Source organism: Carlito syrichta, unplaced genomic scaffold, assembly GCF_000164805.1.
Source record: "Carlito syrichta isolate Samal-C Ts95f unplaced genomic scaffold, Tarsius_syrichta-2.0.1 Scaffold303623, whole genome shotgun sequence".
NCBI lineage: Eukaryota > Metazoa > Chordata > Mammalia > Primates > Tarsiidae > Carlito > Carlito syrichta.
Genome location: NW_007247719.1, coordinates 142,634 through 170,504, shown reverse-complemented (window position 1 = coordinate 170,504; position 27,871 = coordinate 142,634).

The following is a 27,871-nucleotide window of genomic DNA, read 5'->3' as shown; positions in this document are numbered from 1 at the left end:
TGAAACCCAGAATCGAAAGAAAGAAAGAAAGAAAGAAAGAAAGAAAGAAAGAAGGAAAGAAGGAAGGAAGGAAGGAAGGAAGGAAGGAAGGAAGGAAGGAAGGAAGGAAGGAAGGAAGGAAAGAAAGAAGGAAAGAAGGAAAGAAAGAAAGAAGGAAAGAACAATGTTGGAGCAAGTATATATTTTAGTTTTTTGTTGTTAGACTATCAGCTTTAATTTTGGAAGCATGATCCTGTACTTGAGTTGGGTAGACAGAATAATTACTGGAGGAATTGGTTAGTATGTAAATTGATTTCACATTTAATGATATTAGGTTTGTTTGTTGAGATCTAACTGTACGCATGACATTTTTCTAAAACACTACACAAGAATTATATCAGTTAATCTATGAAGTGATCCCACTTCTAGTAATAGTGAAATATCTTCTATTGGGCTGACATTTCTACAGATAATAACTATAAGTCCTAGACAAATCATTTAAAAAGTTACTTGAAGGCACTAGAGAGTAACAAAAAGCATACAGAAACTGGACAGTATTCTATACTTGGAAAAAAGGGAACGGCAGCAGCACTGAGTGAATTTGTCATTTGTATGGTTTTGAGCTTGAGGCTAGGACACAGAACACAAAACGTGGGCTAGCTACAATATGGATATAAACCTAGTCTTATTAACTTTAAAAATTAGAGAATAAAGTTCAGATTAACCACATAAGATGGATAGCAAATGAGACAATCCAAAAATCAATCAACTCAGTGTCATGACAGTACTTAGTAGCACAAAACATATACAGAACAGTTAGAGAAAGACAAAAGACAGAATACAAATATGTATTGAGTAGTACAGCACAGACTAGAAATAGAAAGGGAGACAGACTTCTCTTAAAAATTAAATCACTGTGGATTGAAGTGTTCTGGGAAAACTATGTGGAGGAGGTAGAACTGGGTATTCAAGGATAAAAGAAGTATAAATAGAGGAAGTTACTTTAAGCTGTGAGTAGCATATGCAATTACACTGAATTAAGTGTACAATCTTGTGAAGGACAGTAAAAAGATTAGTCTATTTTGCTTTATATCATGCATGAGTAAGTCAACAAGACAGTTAAGTATCTGTAACTACTGGACTAACTATACACAAATAATTAATGTGTCAATGTTATACAAGAAAATCCTTTCTTATGGTGTAGCCAAGGGCTCTCTCAGGCCTATCCTGCTTTACAGTTTTGTGAAAGACTTGACTGGGGTCAGAGATGACTGTGCACATATTCAGTGAAGATGAGAGAATGGTCAAATAAACTGCTGAACTTTTTTTTTTTTTGAGTCGGAGTTTCACTCTGTCACCCACACTGGAGTGCAGTGGCATGCTCAAGGCTACCGCAGCCTCTACCTGCTGGGCTCAGGTGATCCTTCTGCCTCAGCCTTCCAAGTAGCTGGAACTATAGGCATACACCACATTTTTGATATATTGTAGAGATGAGGTCACGCCAAGTTGCCCAGTCTGGTCTTGAACCTGTGGGGGACATTTTTAATATGCAAAAATCTTTTACCAAGTTGGAAAAAAAATGGCCAAATATATCAAGATAATATGTAATATATATTTGTAATGAAATAAGTACAAAATATAATGAAATGTTTCTGACAAGTATAAAAATTACTTCCGGATTTTATTACACATTCATTCTTTGAGCTTTAGTTCTGCCATCTGCAAACAGAACTGACTGGATTATATTACTTCAGTAATTTCTTGCAATTCTCAATTTCTAATTCTTTACATCATAGTTAGATATGACTTTAAAAATAGCCAATATGATTTTAGGTGAATTAATAGGAGATTAAAATAAAGATAATCTAGTTCATGCAGGTCTCAGCACATTTGATCTCATATCTTTTAAGCACAAGACAGACTGGAGTTTGTCCAGAGGCAATAGATTCCATGGTAAAGAAAACAGGAACTATTCTAACTGAAATAACAAAATATCTGTCACCATTCTTCAAAGACTTTCCATTGCATTTAGAGTGAGTGTGTGTGTGTGTGTGTGTATGTGTGTGTGTGTGTGTGTGTGTGTGTGTGTGTGTGTGTGTGTGTGGTGTGTGTTTACTGTGGTCTAAAAAGTTCTATCTGATGTGGCTCATATGTATCGGAACAAAACTTAGAAATGTATCCATGGTGGAACTCAAGCAGTAGGGACTATTCAAGATATTTCATAGGCAAATCACTAAAAATAGAAATTTTCAAATTGATTTTAATGATATTCAGAAAAGTCAAGTAAAAATCAATCCCCAGTTGTGCTGCTTGATAGATGACCCAGCCCACTTACACTTCAGCATCATTTTGGTTGGTTTACTATACCTCCAACTCACTGAATTTCAGCTTTTTGCCTTACAGTTTTCACAGATTTGAGTTCCTTTTCTTAAAAAATACTACTGCCTGTAATCCCATGCCTTTAGGAGGCAGAGGTGAGTGGATTGCCTGAGCCTGAGGGTTCAAGACCCACCTGGGCAGGCAAGACCTCATCTCTACAATAAAAAAAAAAAAATTAGCCGGGCGTGGTAGCGTGTGCCTGTAGTTCCAGCTACTTGGAAGGCTGAGGCGGAAGGATCGCCGGAGCCCAGCAGGTCGAGGCTGCGGTGGCCGGGAGCGGCCACAGCACTCCAGTCTGGGCGACAGTGAGACTCCAATTAAAAAAAAAAAAATACTACTGCCAATTTTTCACTTGTCTAAATGCTAACTTTCCTTCAAGCTTCAGCTTAAAATCACTTCTTCAAATACGTCATTTAATATATACCATTTACAAAGAGGCTATCTTGTTATACTTTCCTTAATGAATCATCCAACCTGATAGTCATACTCTTTAGTGTTCTTTCATAGCTCCTATAATGAAAGATTATTACATAATTATTTGAATTTTTTGAGGTGAGATCTTTTTTTTTTTTTGTTAACTGAGAGTGTATATCTGGAACCCTTCAAATTTTGTTTATTGGAGCAAGTTAAGTGAGTTTCAATTCTGGAGCAGAGCCCTATAAAGAGAAAAAAAAGAGCAAGTAGTTTAATTGTTTTACATAACAAATTGAGAAAGATTCTGAATTTCTAGGGACAGCCTGACAGAGTAAAAATGAGGTAACAGAAAAACGAAGAGATGATGTGAAAAATGAGATCAGATAGAAAAAATCATAAGGTTAAGCCAATAATGAAAGAAGCTGGCAATGAAAAAGTCTCAGTGGTGGCAATGACCAAGTGATACGGATAAACATAACAATACCTTTTGGATAGCTGAATATGTAATAACAATTTTATTTTAGTTATTTTGTAATAACTTTTCAGAAATAATTACTGTACTTAGGGTTCAGTATGGACCATTCTATATTTATTTATATTTGTCTATTTGTCCTAGAAATAGCCCCAAGTTGACTTATTTTGTTTACTACTGGTACCCTATAGAGTGTGTTCCACTTAAAAATAAGATATTGTTCTCACAGTTGTTTTTATTAAATTATGTTTTATCCCATAGCTGCTTTTTGTCCTCTATTACAAATTTGTGGAAATTTTCTCGTGATAGAACAAATATTAATTTAAGATTTAATTATACCATTATAAAAATTAAACATGCTTATGGTATGTGTGTGTACTTATTTTTGAGGCATCACCAAACCCTGAACAAATACCATTCAAATATAATGGTACATAGTTCACAGAGAAACTGTTTTGTAAAAGAAAATAAAAATTCCATTTCATTTTGTCTAGGAAATAATGACATAACCTAATTTGTATTTCTTGTAGAAAGGCAAAGAAAACATTTGAAATCAATATTACATCAAATATTATATTTTTCCAAGCCATTATTGAGTACCTACAGTTTGCAATGGTACTATTTCAAGCTGCATTCACTCTCCCCACCCAATCTCCAGACACACACGGTTTGGCCTGAAACATTCCTATGTTTCTTCTAATTTTTTTCAAGGAATATATTGAAGTTCTCAAAATAAAGTGAATTAGCATTTTTTTCACATAAAAATAGCACATCTATAGTATAGCATTATTTAGGAGGAGACAAGGAACAGTGAAGAATTAAAAATAAGATATAATAACTTAAAAATGTTAGAATTACTGATCTAATAATAAATTATAGGATGTTCAGAAATAAATATAGCATTAACTAAAATAATTATTCAGTCATTGCAGGTATATAGGTAAATAAATAGATCAGAGACACGATGGTGGCTCTCTGAGCCAGTTGCTTCTCTAAGTAATTGGTTCAAAGTGGATTACAGCTAACTATGATGCAATTTTCAAGTCTCAGGCAGCTCTTTATCACTCAATGTGAAATGAGGTGATAATTTATTTCACTGCATGAGTCACCAACATATGAATCAAAATGAAGCATAATGGAAAACTTTATTTGGGCATATACTGAGAGGAAATAAGAAGTCAAAGGATCTCAAAACAAGTTCAGTCTGACAATTCAGCAGTTTGGCAGATGATACGGATGGACTAAAAGACAAGGTGTTAAAAAAAATTCAGAATTAAGAAAATAAGGAAGGCAGAGTAAGACAACGTCTCCAGGAAAACATTAGTAAGGAACAGCTTTCTAATATCATCAGAATAAAATCTAGGGGAAATAAGAGATAATTAACAAAAACCGACTTTTTGCATGCTCTCCTGTTCTAGAATAACACTGTCTACTAAGTGTATGCATAATAGGTTCAACATATATTGATTATCTCCAGAAGGATATGGTTCTGCAAAATTGCTTATATACTAAAAACATTGAATTGTACACTTTAAATGGGTGAATTGTATGGTAGGTGAACTATATATCAATAAAACGTTTTAAAAATGGAAATACACATAATATAACAAAAACAATAGGAATCATTTTAAATAATGCAAACCACACGAAAATACAGCACTTATTTACTACACTGTCTACCAGTCTTATGAAAAGTTGCATACAGGCAATAGTTCATTTGATTAAATGACTAGTTTCACTCTGTAAATTTCAGAAAACAAAACAATTGACACAAAAAACTTGGTTATTTTAGTCATAGACATCTTCTGTGAAGAGTATGTCACAGACTTGACAAATAAATGATTTATGCACAAGGATACTTTTTCATTCCAGATTTCTAATGATTATCTTTCTGCAAAAATCTATTATATATGGTTAGCTGAAGGGAAATGAATAATGTGTTTTATACTGAGTTATGAATTTTCAGAGAAAGCAGTGTTTTGATGGAGAGTAAAAATGAAATGCTACTGAGAAAGTTACATGAGATTTCAAAAAATTGTCCGTTAAAGCTTCCATGCTAATATTTCAGATGAGTAGCCAAGTATGCTATGTGAATTGGCTTCTTTAAGGATTCAGAAAAGGTGGTATGTGTGCCACAGGTTTCCCCAAATGAGAACCAGGAATGGAGCAACATTCTTTTAAAAGGGAATTGGATCTTTCTTACTACATTACATATATCAAGTAATTTACATATATTATTTAATATTCAATATACTTTTTCAAGTTAGTTATTGTTACCTTCATACTAATAGTACAGGAATCTAGTTATCAATATTGAATATATTAACCAAAGCTCACTTATTTAAATGTTGGAACTGAAATGCAAAGCGTCACATTCACCTGACCCCAAAGTTTGTTCTCTTTCCTACACTATTCTACTGCCTTCATAATCGAGCTCAATGAGTCTGAATAAGAAATATCAAACATTATGAGTCTTCACATGGAAAAATGGATTGATTAATATAATGAGCTATACATACAAACGTATACAATTATAAATTGCAATACTAAATACATATATGTATATACATATATATTCAAGTAAATCATCACTTTCTGATTGCTAGATACCAAATATTGAATTCCTCATTAATCTAAGCTATTTTCAAACTCTGTATGGCTATTTTAATTTTCAAACATCAACTAAAAAGTCTGCTTTAACTAAACTTAATTAAGATTAATTCAATTATGATAAAATTCACTTGCAGTTCATGGTGATAAATTTGGTAAAACTAAAAGGTAAAGCCTTTTATTTTCAAAACCTGCATTCTCACAAACACAGTATTAAAATAATTTTTCAATCTATCTCAAAATTATGACACAGTTCAAACCATTTGTAGGTGAAACCAAAGTTCAGTTATAGGAAAGTCCTAAACATTAAATATTTATGGCCATTGTGGATCATTTCACTGTTTGAGAAATTGCTACTTTATATTGTGATCTAAACTAGATTTTTTAAGAATTATTTTTAATTATAAAGATTCAGGGTACAATTCAGGATTAAGTATAAAAACATTGGTTATGCAGATACCCTTGTTGATGAGGTATGCCTCTCCCTCTCCTAGAAGTTTCCCTCAACTGCCAATCCCACCCCTACTCCCCTGACATTTTCCCATTACTACCAAATGCTTTCTTATAGTATTATAATTGTTCAAGATCTGCTTATGCATGAGAAGGTATGGTACTCTGTTCTTTGTTTCTGTGATAGATCACTGAGTATGATCAACTCCAAAACCATACAAGTTGCTGCAAAGTCCATATATCTGTCCTTCTTTATGGCTGCATAATATTCCACTGTGTATATGTACCACATTTTCTTTATCCAGTTCAGCTTCCATGGGCAACATGGTTGGTTCCATGTTCTTGCTATTGTTATTAGAGCTTCAATGAACATATGTGTGCAGATATCTTTTTTGTAGAATGCTTTGAGTTCCTCCGGGTATATTCCCAATAGGGGAATTGCTGGGTCATATGGAAGGCCAATTTCTAGTTCTTTCAGGAACTGCCACACTGTCTTCCAAAGATGTTGCACTAGTTTGCATTCCCACCAGCAGTGTAGAAGCTAAACTGGGAGGCCAGGCTCGGTAGCTCAGCCTGTAATCCTGTGCCTTTGGGAGGCTGAGGTGAGTGGATTGCCTGAGCTCGCGGGTTCGAGACCTGCCTGGGCAGCAAGACCTCATCTCTACAATAAATCAAAAAAATCAGCCGGGGGTGGTAGTGCATGCCTGTAATTCTGACTACTTGGAAGGCTGAGGTGGAAGGATCGCCGGAGTCCAGCAGGACGAGGCTGCGGTGGCCGGGAGTGGCCACTGCACTCCAGTCTGGGTGACAGAGTGAGACTCCAACACACACACAAAAAAGAAGCTAAACTGCGTTCTTAAATTGTGTTTTCTTTCACCCTGAGTCAACCTATTTGTTCTCAGTCTCAGCCCTTTGAGCAATCCTACTTCATCTTGATGAGTTTCAATTATAGTCTCTCAAGCTTGGGTCAATTTGTCCTTTTTTGAGAATTGTTATGATTATAGTGTCTGTTTTAAACCTTTCTGTTAACAGGCTGCATTTCCCATGTCATTGCAAATTTTAGAAAAATTTTGTTTCTACCTTTCCATTCACCATACTCTCCTTCTTCCTACCAGAGACTGTAGTTAACACACAATTTTCACCTCTCCATTTAACATTGTTAATGAAAAGTGATTCTGAGAGGCACAAGGACTGTATAGAGATGGAATGTGTAGGTGTGTGAGGACAATACAGTTCATTTATTTACAGCAAGATTCTTGAACTCCAGTGACCCTTCCAAATATGCTAATTTACTATGCCAAAGAATGTTGTACATTATGAAGAATAACTTATTTTAATTTAATAGAAATGATAAATACACTTACAAAATGGAACTACACATTCAACAGGGAAACAGATTGTTTTGAAAAAATGCATTTGAACTTTGCAAAAACTTGGATGGATTTAGAGTCTATCATACTCAGTGATTTATCACAGAAAGAAAGAACAGATTACCACATGTTCTCACTCTTAATCAGACCTTGGACAATTATCATAATACTATAAGAAAGGGATTGGCAGTAGTGGAAAACCGCCAGGGGGTGGGTGGGATTGTCAGTAATGGGAAACTTCCAGGGGAGGGTGGGCACACTTCATCAACAAGGGTACCTGTATAATGAACATTTGTATATCTAACCCTAAAGATTGTACCCCACATCTTTAATAAATATAAAAAACCAAAATAATAATAATAATAATAATAATAAGGAAAAGAAAAAATGCATCTGTTTTCTACCAGGAAATGTTTAATTCTACTTCTTTCTATATTTCCTGCAAATGATATCAGGTAAATTGACATTATCTTGACACTTTAACTTGCTGATATTTCTGTAACAATATTATAGCATCCTGATGCCTTTTTTGGTGAAAACCTGCTTAGCAATGTATATATTGCAAAATATAGCATATATAGCATTGTATATATAATGTTTGTGTAAGTATATATGCATATATTATGTCTATACATATATATGTGTGCATGTGTGTTTGTGTGTATAGATACACATACATAGATTCTCCTCATCACTAGTGAATTCTGTAGGTACCTACTGGCTAAAATATATTTGTAACACCAAAACAAATAATCACAGTGTTATTATGGTCATTTGAAATCATGCATAGGGCAGAAAAAAAAAGAATCACTCAATGAATAAGCATATCTCCAGCTGAGGTCAAACAAGGCTAAACTCTGCTATTTTTGTTGCAGCTGTCATACTGCAAATGACAGCCTTTTCCCAAACTATATAATGTTGCATTTATTGCATTTTTGTGCTTTTTATTAGGACTTTACTGTTTAAAATGGTTCCTAAACATAGTGCTGAAGTATTTAGTTTTTCTAAGCGCAAGAAGGCTGTGATATGACTTAAGGAAAGATGTGTGTGTTAGGTAAGCATATTTTACACATGAATTGTAGTGCTGTTGGCCATAGATTCAATGTTAATAAATCAACAGTAGATATTAAATAAGGTATCTTTAAACAAATATATATTAAAAAGTGTTTGTATTAAACAGTTGATGAAAATGTTACGATCAGAGACTTGCTGGAACCAACCCTGTATTTCACCTAGGATCTATGCTTCGACATTTGTTAATTCAGTGCTCACAGTGACTGTGGAGAACATAATTACTGCAAATAATGAAAATTTACTGTATGTGTATGTGCATGTGTGTATTTCACAAAAATTAGCATATTTAAAATAATAATAACAATGCAAAGGCAAGAGACAATAGAAAAATAGAGCTAAAATGCTATTGGTGATTTACATTAGAAAGTATGGGGAAAAAGGAGTTATGACAGGAAATCAGACCAAAATTTTAAATTATGAAGACTATGTGAAGTGTGAATTTATATAAACTATTACTAAAAATAAAACTTATCCTAAGTGTACACTATACCTTGACATGTTTACTAATAAATGTATGAAATCATCAAAACAATCAAGATACTCAAAATATTTCCTATTTCATATTAATCTACTTCTTCTTAAATCTCTAATTAAATGTCTAGTTACGTATATGGTTCATGGCTATGTAAAAAATACACGTGCTTTGTGGGTGCATATTTAAAATACTTTACAGATTGAAGTTGATGTAAAACAATTCCAGGGTAGTCTTTGCTCACATATTTTCAAAATTATAGGAACCACATTTCTGTTTGTACAGTCTAGGTACGTTAGAAATGACTTATTTTCAATGGTGTTATAAAATTACAAAGAATTATTTATATTTTAATTTTTCCTAGCTAGTAGTTTTTTTTTTAATTAAAAAAAAAAACTGGTACCATTGAAATTTGCTCTTTTCATTTTTATCTATTGTTACAACTTGCAAGACACCTCCAGAAAGTAAATAGTTTATTAAAGCTAGTTTGCAAATTGTTTTTTGTTTTTTTAAGTTTTTTTTTTTTTTTTTTTTTGAGTTGGAGTCTCACTCTGTCGCCCAGACTGGAGTGCAGTGGCCGCTCCCGGCCACAGCAGCCTCGACCTGCTGGACTCCGGTGATCCTTCCACCTCAGCCTTCCGAGTAGCCGGAATTACAGGCGTGCGCTACTACGCCCAGCTGATTTTTTTTTGATTTATTGTAGAGATGAGGTCTCGCTGCCCAGGCGGGTCTTGAACCTGCGAGCTCAGGCAATCCACTCACCTCAGCCTCCCAAAGGCGCGGGATTACAGGCTGAGCCACCGAGCCCGGCTTAAGTTTTTTAGCATTAAGTAAAGTTTAATTGTTGACTGCAAAGCAGTATTAATTCTTTCAGTGTCTCATTGGAAGTCCATTTGAAAAACATTCGATTCTTTTTTTTTTTTTTTTTTTTTTGAGAAAGCAGAATTTATTAAGAGGACAGAAAAGTCACCACAGCGGGAGGGGACCCCAGGGGGTTGCTCTCATTAGATTATTAACTGAAAAATTACTCCATCATCATTCTGGTTGTGCATATAAACACAAAAAGATTACTTATAAAATTCACCATCAGAAGGCAACCAAAATCTCATTTTTTATTACAGAATGTGTAAGGTCTGAACCCACAATAAATAAATATAAATTAAAACACAAATAAGTTAAGTCTTGTATATGCTCTTGCAATGTGATTGCTTTTTCTCTATTTGGTAGCAGAATATTTGTCTAGGTCCTCAAGGAAGAAAACTATGAATATTGTTTTCTTCTAGAAGAAAATATGGATAAAATCTTTAGTAATTATAATCGTCTTTCAAGTAGAGTTAGCTTTAACCAAGTTTAGTTTCAGCAAGAATTTTACAATAGGTAATTCTTACATTCAGCATCTTTCCTCACTTTTCATTTTGGTGATCAATTTATATGTGGCATTCTTTTCTCATGCTGTTCTACATTGCCAAATACCCTCAATCCCAGTCTTCCCACTATGTGCAAGACTCAGAGCCTACTTTTCCTTCATTTCCTCTTGTATTAATGCAACCTTAGTGCATTCTATTACTCTTAAAGATATTTTCATCTGGACAGGCGATTAAAATTAAAATTAAAATGATAGAATACAGGTCATAAGTAACAGATGTTTGAGAAGATGTGCATGTGTGTGTGCACATGTGCAGTCCTCTAGACACTAGAAATACTTCTACACAAGTAGATAATCTAACAAGGAAGGCTTTTATCTAATCCACAACAATTTAGACAAAATTTATTTTTAAATAATATTCCAGAATTCTTTAAGGAACATAAAAGCTAAATAATTAATCTTCAATTTAATAATATTAATAGATAGTAATCTAACTTAAGCCCTCATGTTGGAGTTTAGTTCCATTTATTTCTTTTCATAACCCAGTGGAAATAGGGCAAGAATATACGTTTCATATATCTAATGATATTTACTAAACATTCTTATAATCCACTAATCTAAATGTAGTAGATGGTTTCATAACACAAGCACATGTAAACAAATTGAATTTAACTTAAATAATTTGATTATCTTTCATGATATTACCATTCTTCTCACATTTAGAAACACTATGGCATTTTTATCTCTTTTCTCATTTATATTGCATCCCCAGCCTAGGTTAGAGTATGAGCCTTCCCACCAATCTCTAGGCTTCATTGTTTCCTACTTCATTGCATCTTTCATCTTGTCATAAGAGCTACATTCCTAAAACACAGATTAAATCATGCCATTGCCTTCCTTCAAAACCTGTTATGATTTTCCATTGCCTTTGTCATACAGTCTATACTTCTTAGCATGAGATTCATTATCTATTTTCAACCTAATATTAACAAAATTTGTAAAAAAATCCAATTTGGAAAGAGAAATCACAAGCACAAATTATTACAGTATAAGAATATAAATGTCTATATGTGAAAATAAGTAAAATGCAATTTATTTTACCAAACATATATATAGCATCTATCTGGTCTTCATCTTCCTTATGAATCCTGTAATTTAGTATAAATTAAACAAAGATATGTACTCCAACTAGAATACAAGACAGAATGTGATATGTATCATGTGTAAAGTCTTACAAAAGTATTTATTTATTATTTTTTGTGTTCTAATTATAAAGACGTGGGGTACAATTCAGGGTTAGGTATACAAATGTTAATTATGCAGGTACCCTTGTTTATGAGGCGTGCTTCTCCCTCCCCTGGCAGTTTCTTTCAACTGCCACTCCCACCTCCGTTCCCCTGACAGTTTCCCATTACTGCCAATGCCTTTCTTATAGTTTTATGATAATTGTTCAAGGTCTGCTTATGACTGAGAACATATGACATTCTGTTCTTTGTTTCTGTGATAGATCACTGAGTATGATAGACTCCATCCATCCAAGTAGCTGCAAAGTCCATGTGTTTGTTCTTATTTATGGCTGCATAATACTCCATTGTGTAAATGTACAACATTTTCAAAAATCCAGTTCAGCTTTGATGGTAGCATGATTAGTTTCATGCTTTTGCTATTGGGAATAGAGCTGCAACAAACATGCTTGTTCAGATAGTTTTTTGTAGAATGATTTGAGTTCCTCTGCGTATATTCCCAATAGGGGAATTGCTGCAACATATGGAAGGCCAATCTCTAATTCTTTCAGAAATTGCCACACTGTCTTCCAAAGAAGTTGCACTATTTTGCATTCCCATCAGTAGTGTAGAAGGATTCCTTTTTCTCTGCATCCTCACCAGCATCTGTTGTTGTTTTATTAATGATAGCTATTCTTACTGGCATTAAGAGGTATCTCAATGTGATTTTGATTAGCATTTCTGTGATGATTAGTGAGGTTGAGCACTTTTACATGTATCTGTTAGCTGCCTGTATATCTTCTTTTGAGAAGCGTCTGTTCATGTTTTGCCCACTTTTGAATGGGGCTGTTTGTTTTTCTCCTTTTGTCACATTTGAGTTCTTGTAGATCCTAGATGTTAGGCCATTGTGAGATATACAGTTGGCAAATATTTTTTTTCCCCATTCTGTAGGCTGTCTCCCTGCTCTCTTGATGGTTTCTTTGGCTTTGCAGAAGCTTATCAGTTTGATGAGGTCCCACTTATCTATTTTATTTCTTATGGTATGGGCACTTAGTGCTCTGATCAGGAATTGGTTGCCAGTTCCAATTTCTATAGAGTGTTTCCTGTGTTTTCTAAGATTCTTATAGTTTTAGGTTTTACGTTTATGTCTTTGATCCATTTAGAAATAATTTTTATGTATGGTGATAGGTAGGGGTCTTGCTTCAACCTTCTGCATCTCACAGCCTTTTTTTCCCAACACCATTTACTGATTGAGTTCTCTTGTCCCCAGTGATTGTTGGTGGTGGTTTTATCAAAGATGAGTTAGCTGAGAAATTATGACTTTGCTTCTGGAATCCATTGGTCTATATGCCTGTTCTTGTACCAATACCAGGCTCTTTTGATTACTGTAGCTTTGTAATAAAGATTGAAGTTTGGAAATGTGATACGTCCTGCTTTGTTTCTTTTGCTAAGGATTGTTTTGACTCATGGTAGTTTATGTTTCCATATGAATTTCTGTATTGTCATTTCCAGGTCTAAGAAGAATGATGTTGGTAATTTAATGGGTATTATGTTGAATCTATAGAATGCCTTTGGTAGGGGAGACATCTTAAAAATGTTGATTCTTCCTATCCATGAGCATGTAATATTTATCCATTTGTTTGTGTCTTCTTGGATTTCTTTGAGCAGTGTTTGTAGTAATCATTGTAAAGGTCTTTCACTTCTCTGTTTAGGAAAATACCAAGGTATTTCTTTTCTTTTCTTTTCTTTTTTGTGGCTATTGTGAAATAGGGTTTTGTTTTTAATTTGGGTCTCTGCCTACTTGTTGTTGGTGTATAAGAATACAACTGTCATTTCCACATTTATTTTGTACCCTGAGATTTTGCCAAAGCCCTTTATCAGTGCAAGCAGGTTTTTGAAAGATTCTCTTGGATTTTCAGGGTATAGGATCATAGATAACTTGAGTTCCTCTTTTCCTATTTGGAAATCCCTGATTTTCTTTGCTTGTCTACTTGTCCTAGCTAGCACTTCCAACACAAAGTTGAACAAGAGGGTTGAGAGTAGGGAGCCTTGTCTTGTTCCAGTTTTCAGAGAAAATGCTTCCAGTTTCTGTCCATTTAGCAATATCTTACATGTGGGTTTATCATAAATGGCACTTACTATTTTGAGGTATATTCCTTCTTTACCTAGGTATTTGTTGGTTTTTATCAAGAAGGGGTGCTGGATTTTATCAAAAGCTTTTTCTGCATCTAATGATATAATCACAAGATTCTTGTTTTTATATCTGCTCATGTATTTAATGACATTTATGATCTTTTGAATGTTGAACCAGCCCTGCATCCTGGGGTTGAAGCCTACTTGGTCATGGTGGATGATTTTTGAGATGTGCTTTTGGATCCAATTTGCTAGAATCTTGTTGAGGATTTTTGCATCTATGTTCGAAAGGGATATTGGCCCGTAGTTCTCTTTTTTTGTTGGATCTTTACCCAGTTGGGATATCAGTGTGGTGCTAGCTTAGTAAAATGATTTGGGGAGAATTCCATCTTTCTCAATTGTCTGGAATGCTTTCAATAGGATTGGCATTAGCTCCTCCTTGTAAGTTTTGTGGAATTCTCCTGGAAAGCCAGATGGTCCAGGGATTTTTTTTTTTTTTTTGGTAGGTAATTTTTGTATGACAGAGTCAATTTCCTGGGTGTTTATTGGTCTATTTAGGGTCTCAGTGTCTTCTTGTTTCAACCTGGGGAGGTTGTGTGATGTCAGAAAGTCCTCCATTTCATTTAGGATATCAGGTTTGTTTCCATATAGGTGTATATAGTAATCACTGACAATTCTTTGCATTTCTTCAGGGTCAGTTGTGATTTGATCTTTTATATATATGATTGTGTTTATTTGTGCTTTTTCTCTCTTTTTCTTGCTCATTCTTTCTAGGGGTCCATCAATCTTGTCAATTTTTCAAAGAACCTGCTTTTTGTTTTGTTGATGTTTTCTATGATATTTTTGTCTTCTATGTCCTGTATTTGGGCTCTGATTTTGGTGATTTGGATTCTTTTGCTAAAATTGAGGTTTTGGTTGTCTTCTCTTTCCAGCTCCCTTATTTGATTTGTTAGGCTCTCAACTTGTGATCTTTCTGTTTTTTTAATGTGTGCTCGTAGAGATATAAATTCCTCTCTTAGAACTGCTTTCATATTATCCCAGTGGTTTTGGTAAGATGCTTTTTCTTTTTGTGTTTTTCCAGGAATCTTTTAATTTCTACTTTGATTTCTGTGTTGACCTTGTAGTTGTTCAGCATCATGCTGTTTAGTGTCCATGTCTTATGTCTTTGTGTACTTTGGGGAAATTTTGTTGGTGTTGATGTTTATCTTTATTCCACTGTAGTGGTCTGAGAAGGTGCATGGCAATATTTCAACCTTATGGAATTTGTTTATGCTTGATTTATGGCCAAGGATGTGATCAATCTTGGAGTATGTTCCATGTGGTGATGAGTAGAATGTATATTCTGTGGTTTTTGGGTGGAATAAACTGTAGGTATCTATTAAGGACATTTGGTCTAGTGTCAAGTTAAGGTTCTGCATATGTTTGTCGATTTTTTTGCATCAGTGTTCTATCTACGGCTGTTCTTGGGGTACTCAAGTCCACTGCTATAATAGTGTTAGAGTCAATATCTTTTTTTAGTTTACTTAGTAGTTGCTTTATAAATGCTTCTGCACCTGTGTTGGGTTCATATGTGTTTAGGATGGATATTTTTTGTTGATGGATTGAAACTTTTATCCTTTTGCATTGTCCTTTTGCATCTTTTTAAATTTTTGATAGCTTAAAGGTTATTTTGTCTGATATTGTGATCATGACTCTTGCCTTCTTTTGTGATCCATTTGCCTAGAAACTACTTTTCCATCCTTTAACTTTGAGTCTGTGTGCGTCCCTTGTGTTGAGATGATTTTCACGGATGCAGCAAATGATTGGGTCATGGTTTCTTATCCCATTTGCCATTTTGTGTCTTTTTAGTGGTGCATTTAGTATGTTTACATTCAGGCTGATTATTGAAATGTGATTGTTTATCCCTGCCATGAAATTCTTATAAAGTTTTTTCTTTGCTTGCTTGTTTTCTTTTGGCTTTGGGGTTCATGTATGTGTGTGTTTTCAATTTTCTTGTTGCGCTGTATTCTCTGTTGATTCTGTGCTCTGCTGTTCTCTTGGGAAGTGTGCTGTCATTCTTTTATTTCTTTCTTCTGTGCTTCATAACTTTTTAAGTGTCTCTTGTAGAGCAGGTCTGGAAGATGCATAATCTCTTAGGGATTGGATACCTAGGAAGAATTTTAATTCTCCATCACTGATGAAGTTGAGTTTGGTTGGTTAGGAAATTCTTGGTTGAAATAGTTTATCTTTCATGACTTTGAATATTGAACTCCAGTCCCTTCTTGCTTGCAGTGTTTCTGCTGATAGTTCTGCTGCTATTCTGATTGGTTTTTCCTGGAAGGTCATCTGACCTTTCCCTCTTGCTTCCCTTAGGGTTTTTTCTTGTGTGGCTACTTTGTTTAGGCAAATTACTATGTGTCAAGGGTTTGATCTTCTCATCTGATGTCTTGTGAGGGCTCACTGAGTGTCTTGTTCTTGACTAGTCACAACTCTGATGAGACGAGGAAAGTTTTCTTGGATTTCCTGCTGGAATACTTGCTCCAAGGTGTTCTCTATTTCCTTTTCTTCTTCTGGAATAGCAATCAGGTGTAGGTTCAGCCTCTTGATATAATCACACATCTCTTGTAGGTTTTATTCTTCTTTCTTAGTTTTCTTTCTATATTTTTTACAGATCAGTTTAATTACATGTTCTTGTCTTCAAGTTCTGAAATTCTTTCTTTGCTAGATTGATTCTGCTTTCCATGATTGTCATCTTGATTTTTTTTTTTCTGGGTGAGATTTTTTATTGCCAAAATCTCTGTTACAAGTTCTTTCAGTGTTGCATCTTGTCTTTCCTGAGTTTTATTCACTCTTTCTATCCATTCTCCAATCCCTGTTATATTTTGGTGCCAGCTGTTGGTGACTTTCATTATTTGGGCACCAAGTTCTGACTTTTCAGGTGTTTTCTCTTTGTTACACTGGAAAGTGCCTGTGGTCTTCCTCTGTTTTTTTCTCATTTGTGACAGATCTCTTATTTTTCTCTTTAGTTCTGTTATTCAGTGTCAGAGGGAGAGGTTTTCTCATCTGATATTTGCTCAGACCTCTATTTGCCCTGATCCAGGTTCTGGATTTGTTCTATTTTGAAATAGGATGGTGGGTGGGAAGATTTGCTGTCTCTTGTCATTTTTGAAAGTATGGCATGGGGCACTAGGATTCAGAAGCTACTGGCAAATTACAATGTTCACCGATTGTGGTATGTGTTCCTTGAGACCCACTCCCACCACCACTCTATAATATGATACAATGCAGAAATCAACACAAAAGACAACTGAACACATACACACAGAGACCTATACACTCTCCCCAAGACAACTAGAATAACAGTAAAGTGAAGCAAAACAAACATCATAAAACCAAGAAAACTGAACACACTCACATGCCTTGCACATAGTGAATGAAGAAGAAAAACAGAAAGACCAGGGAAAAAAAAGGAATTCAGATTGAATCCTCACACATATATTGACACACACCCTAAACTATAAAAAAAGGAAAAACAAAAGAACAAAAATAAACCAACTACATCAAAATTGAAAGATGAGCACTCAATCATTCATAGACACACATAAAGAGAAAACAAGAAACAAAAGAAGAAAGAAAAAGAAAAAGAAAAGAAAAAAAATTGGGGAAATGCAGATCAAACTCTCATATACACATTTATGCACAAAAGAAAAATATTTAAATGATAGAGGAACTAACAAACAAACAGGCACAAGATTTTTAAAAAATTAAAAATAAAACCCACCCTCTTCTGGCAGGTTCTGTAATTGTTCTTCTAATCTGGTCTCTCTTGCAGCACTTCCACCTCTTTCACTCCACAGTGTCTGGAGCAGCAAAGGAGGAGGGGCAGTGGAGTTGGCTAGGTCTGCTGTCCTCCCCTCCCACTCTCGTATGGTCAGGGAGATCTCCTCCAGTAAGGAGGTGCAGGATTTTCTCCTCCCCAGATATGTACTCGTGGGAGATGTCCCAGCCAGGTCTGTTCTGGAATGGAATTCTCCTATTGTGACTGATGTCCAGGCTTTGCCTGGGTTTGTCCCTCTCAGTCATGGCCCAGCTGTGTGGGTTTGTCATTGAGGATTGCTGTGGAGGAGGGGGTTTGGGTCAGCCCTGGACTCACCACTCATCTCTTTGGAGTCCTTCCTCATCCTTATTTGGTCACTCTTTTGTTCCATCACTGGATCAGTGTATGGGGGAGTGGAGTGCCTGGGACTCAGCATTCATCAGATTTCTCCAAAGTTTGTACTTTCAGGATATTCCCTCTAGGTCATGATCAACCCCTGATAGTTGATCTGCCAGTCACAGAGATTGGGTCTGTTGTTCTGTGGTGAGAAAGTTGGAGCACTTTCCTGCCCCACCTTTAAGATGGTGGCAAGGTGCTTCTCTTATCCTTTATTTGTGGGACTCTGTCTCTGAACTTCCTCTATAGCCCCTGCTGCCAGTGCCCAGCCAGGTACTGAAGTGGTAAGGCAAAGCCTGGAGTTGGCAGTCTCTCCTGCTGCAGTGATGTGGCAGAGCCTGGGGAGGCAGTTTCTTCCCACTGCTTCTACACAGGAAAACTTTTGTCCATTTAAAAAAAATGGTGCTTAATTTCTGTGACCTGGGAAGAGCCAGGGACCAAGCAGAGAAGCTGCAGCACCAGCTGTTGCACCAGGGCCCTGCCACTTGCTCACGAACCCCCACTTAGTCTTTTCCAGCATTTTCATCCCAGGAAGGGTTTTGTTGATTTAAAAACAATGTTATTCCTTCTGCATCCCAGGAATCACTAGCATCCAAGCTGAGCATCTGTGGCACCAGCTGCTGCAACAGGAGAGTCCTGACTGCTAGCTCCCTAGTCCTCACTCAGTCTTTCGCATGCCCAGTCACCAGCACGTACACAAAATTTTCCATACACTCACTCACACCAGGACTTGTATAGACCTATTGATGCAGCTGCTATCTTCCCTGCACCCCCCAAAAAATATTTATTAATGCAAAATAGAAACAAAGTAATATTCTTGGCAAATAGAGCATTTAAACTGAGCCCCGAGAAATGAGATAAACTTTACTTGATAAAAATGGTTAAAAAAAAAAGATTAGCAATGGTAAGATGAAATGGGCCTGAACTAGGGTAGTGTATGAATAGAAAAGTAAGGACAAATGTATAACACAATTCCTAGGTAGAATTATTAATATATTTAATTTGTAGGAAATATTAGGGAAAATATTCCCAGTCTGATATAACTCTATCTTCTTTAATTTGACTTATTTTACCAACCAAGACGAGGTCACAGGAGGAACAGAGAGTTTGATGAAGAAATGAGTTGAATTTGGGGTGCCTATAGGGTACAAAAGTGGTGGCTAGTAAGCAGATGGAGATGCAAGGTCGGTAGTAGCAATGGAGAACTTGGAAGAAGGAGTGCTGCAATGTGGTATTGAGGGTTATGAAAAGCTGGGGTTGCAGGGAAGAAATTCCAGATGACAGAATTTTGTTTCAAGAGGGGTGAGAATAAATCAAAAGACTAACTTATATAAGTCCTGAAATTCTCTCACTTTCAAACTGCATTTTGGAATTAGGGGAAAGGAGTCTGTGAAAATGTTTAATCCATGTGCATAGTGTCTGACAGTAGCCCCAAAGAAAATCAAAGTGATTTCCTAGATTATCAGTTGTATGTTTTCCTTCTACTTCTTCTCTCCATTAATGCCAGACATAGTGATTTATTTACATTATATTTATTTGATGTATTATAATTGGTATCACTATAATTTGGGGGTATTATAGTGACACAGCATATATACCCTAAAATGTGACTATCCAGTATTAATTCAAAGCATAGTAAATCAAGTGATAGATTCTGATCTGCATAAATGCTGTGGGCAGTTTGCTGGGTTTCTGAAAGAGTCAATCCTGTGAATGTTGTGTACTATTGCACATGTCTTTTGCAACAAACCATGAGAAGAAAGCCAAATGCCTCTGGTCCCAATTACAATCTAAAAATATGGGAAAGAAATTTATTTTGTAATAAAAATGAAAATAGCACCCATTTGGGATTGTTCTTCTCCAGTTCTTAAAGTTTATGGCACTAGGTGTATTGTTATTATTATCATTATTATTATTATCATCATTGAGTTGGAGTCTCAATCTGTTGACCAGACTGGAGTGCAGTGGCAAGATCATGGCTCACTACAGCCTTGACATCCTGGGATCAGACAATGTTTTCACCTCAGCATCCTAAGTAACTGATACTACATTTATGCACCATTATGCCAAGCTATTTTTTTTATTTTTATTTTTATTTTTTTGTAGATACAAGGTCTTTCTATGTTGTCCAGGCTGGTCTCAAACTCCTGGGTTCACATGATTCTCCTACCTTGACCTCCCAAATTGCTGGAATTACAGACGTGAGCTACCACACCAAGCCCACTAGGTATATTTTTAAATTGATTGATCAATTAGGGGAAAGATAATAAGAGTAAAATTGATGTCAGAAGTATTTGAGGAAGCTCTATATGGATAGAATGAAGATGATTTTGGTCATCTCACGTATTATACTCTAACTTTAGTTAGCTTCCTGTATTGCTTGCCATTTTTCAAATGAGATTCTCTATTGTAGTCACATTATTGAACAAAACATTGCTTATTATTTCCTCTTTGCATTTGTTTACACCATTCTCTTTTGTTTTTCTCTTTTAATTTTTATTTAAAATTGTGGGGTATAATTCAGGGCTAGGTATATAAATGTTCACCATGCAGTTACCCTTATCAATGAGATATGCCTCCCCTTCCTCAGGCAGATATCGACTACTGTCAACCCCACCTCCACACCCCTCTACCCTTCCATGCAGTTACCTGCCACATTCAATCCTTTTCTTATAGTAATACGATAGTTGTTCAAGGTTCACTGATGAGTAAGAACATGTGATACTCAGATCTTTGTTTCTGTGAGAGATCACTCAGTATTATAAACTCTAATTCTATCCAGGTTGCTGCCAATTTCATGATTTTGTTATTCTTTATGGCTGGGTAGTATTCTGTTGTGTATATATACCACATTTTAAAAAATCCAGTCCTCTTTTGATGGACAGCACTGTTAGTTCCATGTTCTTGCTATTGTGAACAATGCTGCAATAAACATAAGTGTGCAGATATCTTTTTTATAGAGTGACCTGAGTTCTTCCGGGTATATTCTCAGTAGGGGGATATGGAAGGTCAATTTTTAGAAATTTTAGGAATTGCCACACTGATTTCCACAGAGGCTGAGCTAGTTTGCACTCCCACCAACATTGTAGAAGTATTCACTTTTCATCACATCCTCTCCAGCATCTGTTATTTTTTGAGTTGCTGAGGATGGCCATTCTGACTGGAGTTAGGTGGTATCTCAGTGTAGTTTTATTTGCACCTCCTTGGTGACTAGTGAGGCTGAACATTTTTTCATATATCTGTTGGCTGCTCTTATGTCTTCTTTTAAGAAGTGTCTATTCATATATTTAACCCACTTTGTAATGGGACTGTTTTTTGTTTTTTTTTTTTCTTTTCAGCACATTTGAGTTCCTTGTAGATCCTTAATGTTAGGCCTTTGTCAGACATGGAGTTGGCAAATACTTTTTCCCAGTCTTTGGGCTGTATCCCTGCTCTCTTGATGGTTTCTTTGGCTTTGCAGAAGCTTGTCAGTTTAATGAGGTCCCACTTGTCCATCTTATCTCTTATGGCCTGGGCTCTTTGGGTTGTGATCAGGAATTGGTTGCCAGTTCCAACTTACTTAAGAGTACCTCCTGCATTTTCTAAGGTTCTTACAGTTAGAGGTTTTACACTGAGGTTTGTGATCCATTTAGAGTTAATTTTTGTGTATGGGGATAGGTAGGGGTCTTGTTTTAATCTTCTGCATGTGGTCAGCCAGTTTTCTCAGCACCATTTACTGAATAGGTTCTCCTCTCCCCAGTGGTTGGTGGTGGAGGTCTTGTCGAAGATGAGTTGGTTGGGAAATTGAGGTTTTGCTTCTGGAATCTCAATTTTATTCCATTGGTCTATATGCCTATTCTTGTACCTATACCAGGCTGTTTTGATTATTGTCGTTTTATAATATAGCTTAAAGTTTGGGAGTGTGATACCTCCTGCTTTTGTTGTTGTTGTTGAGGATTGTTTTGGCTATTTTTGGTCATTTATGTTTCCATATGAATTTCTGTATTGCTTTTTGTAGGTCTGGAAACAATGTTGCTGGTAATATGATGGGTATTCCATTAAATCTATAGATTGCTTTAGGTAAAATGGACATTTTAACAATGTTGATTCTTCCAATCCTTGAGCATGGAATATTTGTCTACTTGTTTGTGTCATCTTTGATTTCTTTGAGCAGTGTTTTGTAGTTTTAATTGTAAAGGTCTTTTACGTCTCTGGTTAGGAAGATGCCAAAGTATTTCACTTTTTGTGTGTGTGGCTGTCATCAGGATTTCTTAATTCTTTGTGTTTATGAATAAGTATCAAGAAGTTCTTGAATACTCTAAAATTTGTCTTCATTCTGATTAGAAGATAGTTAATAACTTTTACCAGCTTTTCAAACTGAGCTAGATAAGGCAAAAACCCACTGTCTTAAAGGTTCTGTTTAGCATAGATGTGATCTTTCTCTTTCTTACTTTCCTGTTCAAGTATGTTTATTTCATTATTTCTACTAGGTGATAAGTGACTTATCTATATGCTTTTTGCCCTGCACAAAGCAAAGTGAGGTTCTTTACATGTAGTAGCTACTTAGTATGTAACAGCTGATTGATCTTTGATCTACTTTGTATTAAATGGTGGGCCTGTCCTTATTTGAATGTCATTTTTAATATATACATATATACTAAAGTTCATTGTAAAGAATTTGATCATTTGAGTGACATAATAACTTACAATTGTGAGTCAGCCCTCAAATCATGGAAATTTTGACCTTGGAAACATTCTCAGTCAACTCATTAGATTTGCATAAATAATGAGTTCATTATTCCAGCTAATAATAGTGTTCTATTTTATTACTCAAATTTATTAATAACAAATAATTGATTTTTATAAATATTTTCTGCAATTGACATTATTCCAAACATTTCTACCTAACATTTTTAAAAGAAATTCCACTGAGTTATTTCACATATATCAGTAGAACTAAATAATCCTTGTCTTAGAATCAAATATCACAATAACACAATGATTTAGGTAACACAACTATTCTATAGAAAAGATTATAATTGTTTTAAATTAATATAGAAATTTAGCATGAGGGTTTTTTTGAGATTCATATTAAGCAACTAATTAGAATGAAATGGAGCAATTAGGTAAGGTTTTGTAGATGAAAATTAGATAAGTGCTTCATCTAAAGTTTGAAGATTATGAAGGACAGAAGTATGAAGCAGAAAGTATTATATAAGAATGGCACAAAAACAAAAAAATTGTGTCCAACGAAAAATAAGCAAAATAAGCTAGGCTGTGGAATAAATTAGAAAAAGCAAGAAATGAGTTTCATAAAGTAATAATGTCAGCAAAATGGTGGAATAAGAGGCCCTCAGTCCTAGTCGTTTCACAGATAAATCAATTTAGCAACTATTCACAAGTGAAAATACCTTTGTGAATTCCAGAACATAAAGATGAGGCTGCAGCATGCAGATTGAGCACAAAAACTGTGAAAACTGCATTAAAATGGTAAAAGTACAGTATCACTTTGTTAACATTGCTCCTCCCTCTAGCCAGTACAGCACCATGAGGAGAAGCAACTCCATAGCCCATTACTTCTCTAGTGTGGAAAAGACTAACCAAGGTGGATGTTCAACTTCTTTAGCAATTTGGAATGCAAACCAAAAGATCAAGTTTTTTTTTTCTTCTGGTGAAATAGAAGGAAAATTGACATAGCTAGACCAATGGGAAAAGCTAGACATAAAGAAAAGATGTGGGTACTTCTCAGCAACTAGCATATTGATTTCAGTGGTAGATCCACCTACCTACCAGCTATTTAACCAAACCATGGCCCTCACTATTGACCTTGTCCAACCTCAGAGAGCCATTCCATTTTGCAGTGCCTGATTGTGGAGCCCAGCCAACAATTCCAACCAACCAGAAGGCCGAGCCAGAAGCCTGCCCAATTAAGGAGCCTAACCAACATACCAACCCAAACAAAGAGTCCAGATAGCAATTGCACCTTACTAGGGAGCTTAGCAAGCAGCCTGACTTGAGCAAAGAGCCCAGTTAGCATCATTGCCTGACCACATTGCCCAGCAAGCAGCCCTGCCTGTTTATAGAGCCCAGGTGAGTAAATGCTGAACAACCAGCAACACAAAAACACATGAAATCACATATCTCACTGATAAAAGTTAATGTAAGTTGTTATCAACTTAAAATAGATTGTTATAAGAGTTTCAATGCAAGTCTCATGGTAACCATAAACAAACTTACAGTAGATAAACAAATTATACATTTAAAAAGTACAAGAATATCACTTTCAAAATTATCAAACCACAAAAAAAGACAGCATGAGAAGAAGAGAGGAACAAGAAAACTATAAAACAATCAGGCAATAATAAGCACTTACATCTAGATAATTACTTTAATGTACATAAATTAAACTTGTCAGTCAAAAGACATAGGGTGACTGAATGAACATAAATAAGATCAAGTAATATACTGTGGAGACTCACCTTAGACTCAAGAGCACATAGGTTGAGAGTAAAGGGATAGAAAAAGATACTCCATGTAAATGGTAACCAAAAAAGAGCAGGGATACTCTATTTATATCTGACAAAGTAGACTTTATATCAATAATTGTCACAGTAGACAAAGAAAGTCAACACATGATGATAAAAAGTCAATTTAACAAGAAGATACAAAAATTATATATATACACACACACCAAATATAAAAGCACCTTCATAAATTAACACTGACAGATAAGAAAACAATATAAAATAAAATTTGATGGAGTTAAGAGTTGGTGTTTGGAAAGATGAATGAAATTAACAATTGTTCAGTTAGACTAGCTGAGATAAAAAAAGAAGATTCAAATAAATAAAATCAGAAATAAAAGAGGAAACATTACAAACAATGCCATAAAAATAAAGTTATAATGGTCTAGTATGAAGAGCCATATTCCAAAATCTCAACAACTTAGGGAAAATGAATAAATTTCTAGAAACATACAATCCAGCAAGACTGAAAAAAGAAAAAGTAAAAAGCATGAATCATAAAAAAAAAGCCCAGAACCAGGTGACTTCCCAAGTGTTTCCAAACATTTAAAGAAGAACTAATGCCATTCCATCTAAAACTCTTCCAAAAATCTAGAAAAGGGAACACTTCCAAACACATTTGATAAGGCCAATATCACCCCAATACCAAAGCCAGACAAAAACAGCAAAATATGTGAAAACTGCAGATCAACATATTTGATGGATATGGATGCAAAAATCTTCAACATGGTACTAATCAAAGAAATTCAGCAGCACAATAAAAGAATCATGTACCACAGGCAAGTGGGATTTATCTCTGTGATGCAAGAAAGGTCAACATATGCAAATCAGTCAATATAATACCAGACATTAACAGAATTCTTAACAAAACCCATGTGATTATCTCAATAGATGAAGGAAAATCACTTGACAAAATTCCACATTCACCCATAATAAAAACTCAAACGTATAGGAAGAGTTCATATCAACATAATGAAGGCCATGTATGAAAAACCCATGGGTAACATTATGCTCAATAGTGAGCAACTGAAAGCTTTTTCTGAGATATGCAACAATGCAGAATATCCATTCTTGCCACCTCTTTTCAACATAGTACTAAAGTTTGAACCAGAATGATTAAGCAATAAAAATAAAGGGAATCAAAATTGGAAAGAATAAAATCAAATAACCTCTGTTATCAGATGATATGATCTTAGATTTTAAAAACTTTAAAGATTTGACAAATAAAATGTTAGAACTAATACATAAATTATAGTAAACTTACTGGATGCAAACTCAGCATGCAAATATCAGTTGTGTTTCAGTTCAGCAATCACAAACAATCATAAAAAGAAATTAAGAAAGCAATTCAATTACAGTAGCACCAGAAATAATAAAATACTTAGGAAAAAACCTAAAGAGGTGAAAGACTTGTATACTGAAAACTATAAGACACTGGTGAAAGAAATGAAAACAGACACAAATAAATGGAAAGACATAATATGTTATGGGATTAATTAGAAGAACTAATATTGTTAAAATGTTTATACTGTCTAATGTAATCTAAATATTCAATGCAATATTATTGAAACTCCAAAGTCATTTTTACAGAAATTTAAAAAAAAACCTCCTAAAATTCATATGGAATCACAAAGGACTCCACATAGCCAAATGCATCTTGAAAAAGAAGAATTAAGCCAGAACATTGCACTTCCTGAATTGAAATTATATGACAAAGATGCATTAATTAAAACAGCATGGTACGTGCATAATGATCAACATATAGAGCAGTGGAACATAATAGAGAACAAACAAAACAACCCATATATGTAGTCAACTGATCTGTGAGAAATGTGCCAAGGATACACAATTGGGAAATTACAGTTTTTCCAATAAATGGTGTTAAGAAAATTTGATATCCACATCTATAAGGATAGATGTCCCCCCAACACAAACTCAAAATGAATTAAGAATTTGAGCATAAAATTTAAAAATATCAGATTCAGAAGAAAATATGACAAACACTTTCTTTTTTTTTTTTTGAGTTGGAGTCTCACTCTGTCGCCCAGACTGGAGTGCAGTGGCCACTCCCAGTCACCGCAGCCTCGACCTGCTGGGCTCTGGCAATCCTTCTGCCTCAGCCTTCCGAGTAGCTGGAATTACAGGCATGCGCTACCACACCCGGCTGATTTTTTGATTTTACTGTAGAGATGAGGTCTCGCTGCCCAGGCGGGTCTCGAACCCGCGGGCTCAGGCAATCCACTCACCTCAGCCTCCGAAAGGCGCGGGATTACAGGCTGAGCCACCGAGCCTGGCTCGACAAACACTTTCTTAAGTTGGTCTTGCTAATGATTTTTGGTTATGTTACTAAAATACAAAACAACAAAAGAAAATGGATAGATAAGTGAAACTTCATCAGGCTAAAAACTTCAGCACAGCAAAGGAAATGACCAATAGAATGAAATGGCAACCAACAAATTGAAAGAAAATATTTGCTAATCGTATAACTAATTAAGAGCTAACTTTTAAAGTATGTAAAAAAAAGTTCTAAAAGTAAGTAGCAAAAAAAGTAATCCAATGTCTATATGAGCAAAGATAGAATAGACATTTCTCCAAAAATATATACAAATGGTGAATAGTTATATAAAAAAATTCGGCTTTGCTATTCATCACGGGAGTGCATATCAAAACCACAATGAAATATCACCTCATACTTGTTAGTATGTCTAGTGTGTGTGTGTGTGTGTGTGTGTGTGTGTGTGTGTGTGTGTGTATTTTGGAACCCATGTATACTGTTGGTGGTAATATAAAATAGAGCAGTTGCTGTGGAAAACAGTATGACAATTTATTTACAAATTAAAAACTACCATATGATCCAGCAATGCCATTTCTGGGTATATATCCCCAAAACTTGAAATCATTATCTGGAAGTGATGTCTGCACTCCTTTGTACATTGGAACATTGTGCACAATAGACAAGATGTAGAAAGAACCCAAATACCCATCAATAGTTGAATGGATAAAGAAAATGTATTTACATAGAATGAGAAATTATTCAGCCTTAAAAGACAGAGAGAGTCCTATCATTTGAAACCACATAAATGTATCCAAAAGACATGTTAAGTTAATAAACCAGTCACAAGTATAAATATAGTTGACCCTTGAAAAACAGGTTTGAAATGGATCAGAGACCTAAATGTAAAACCTCAAACCATAAGAACCTTAGAAAAGGAAGGAAATACTCTCATGGAAATC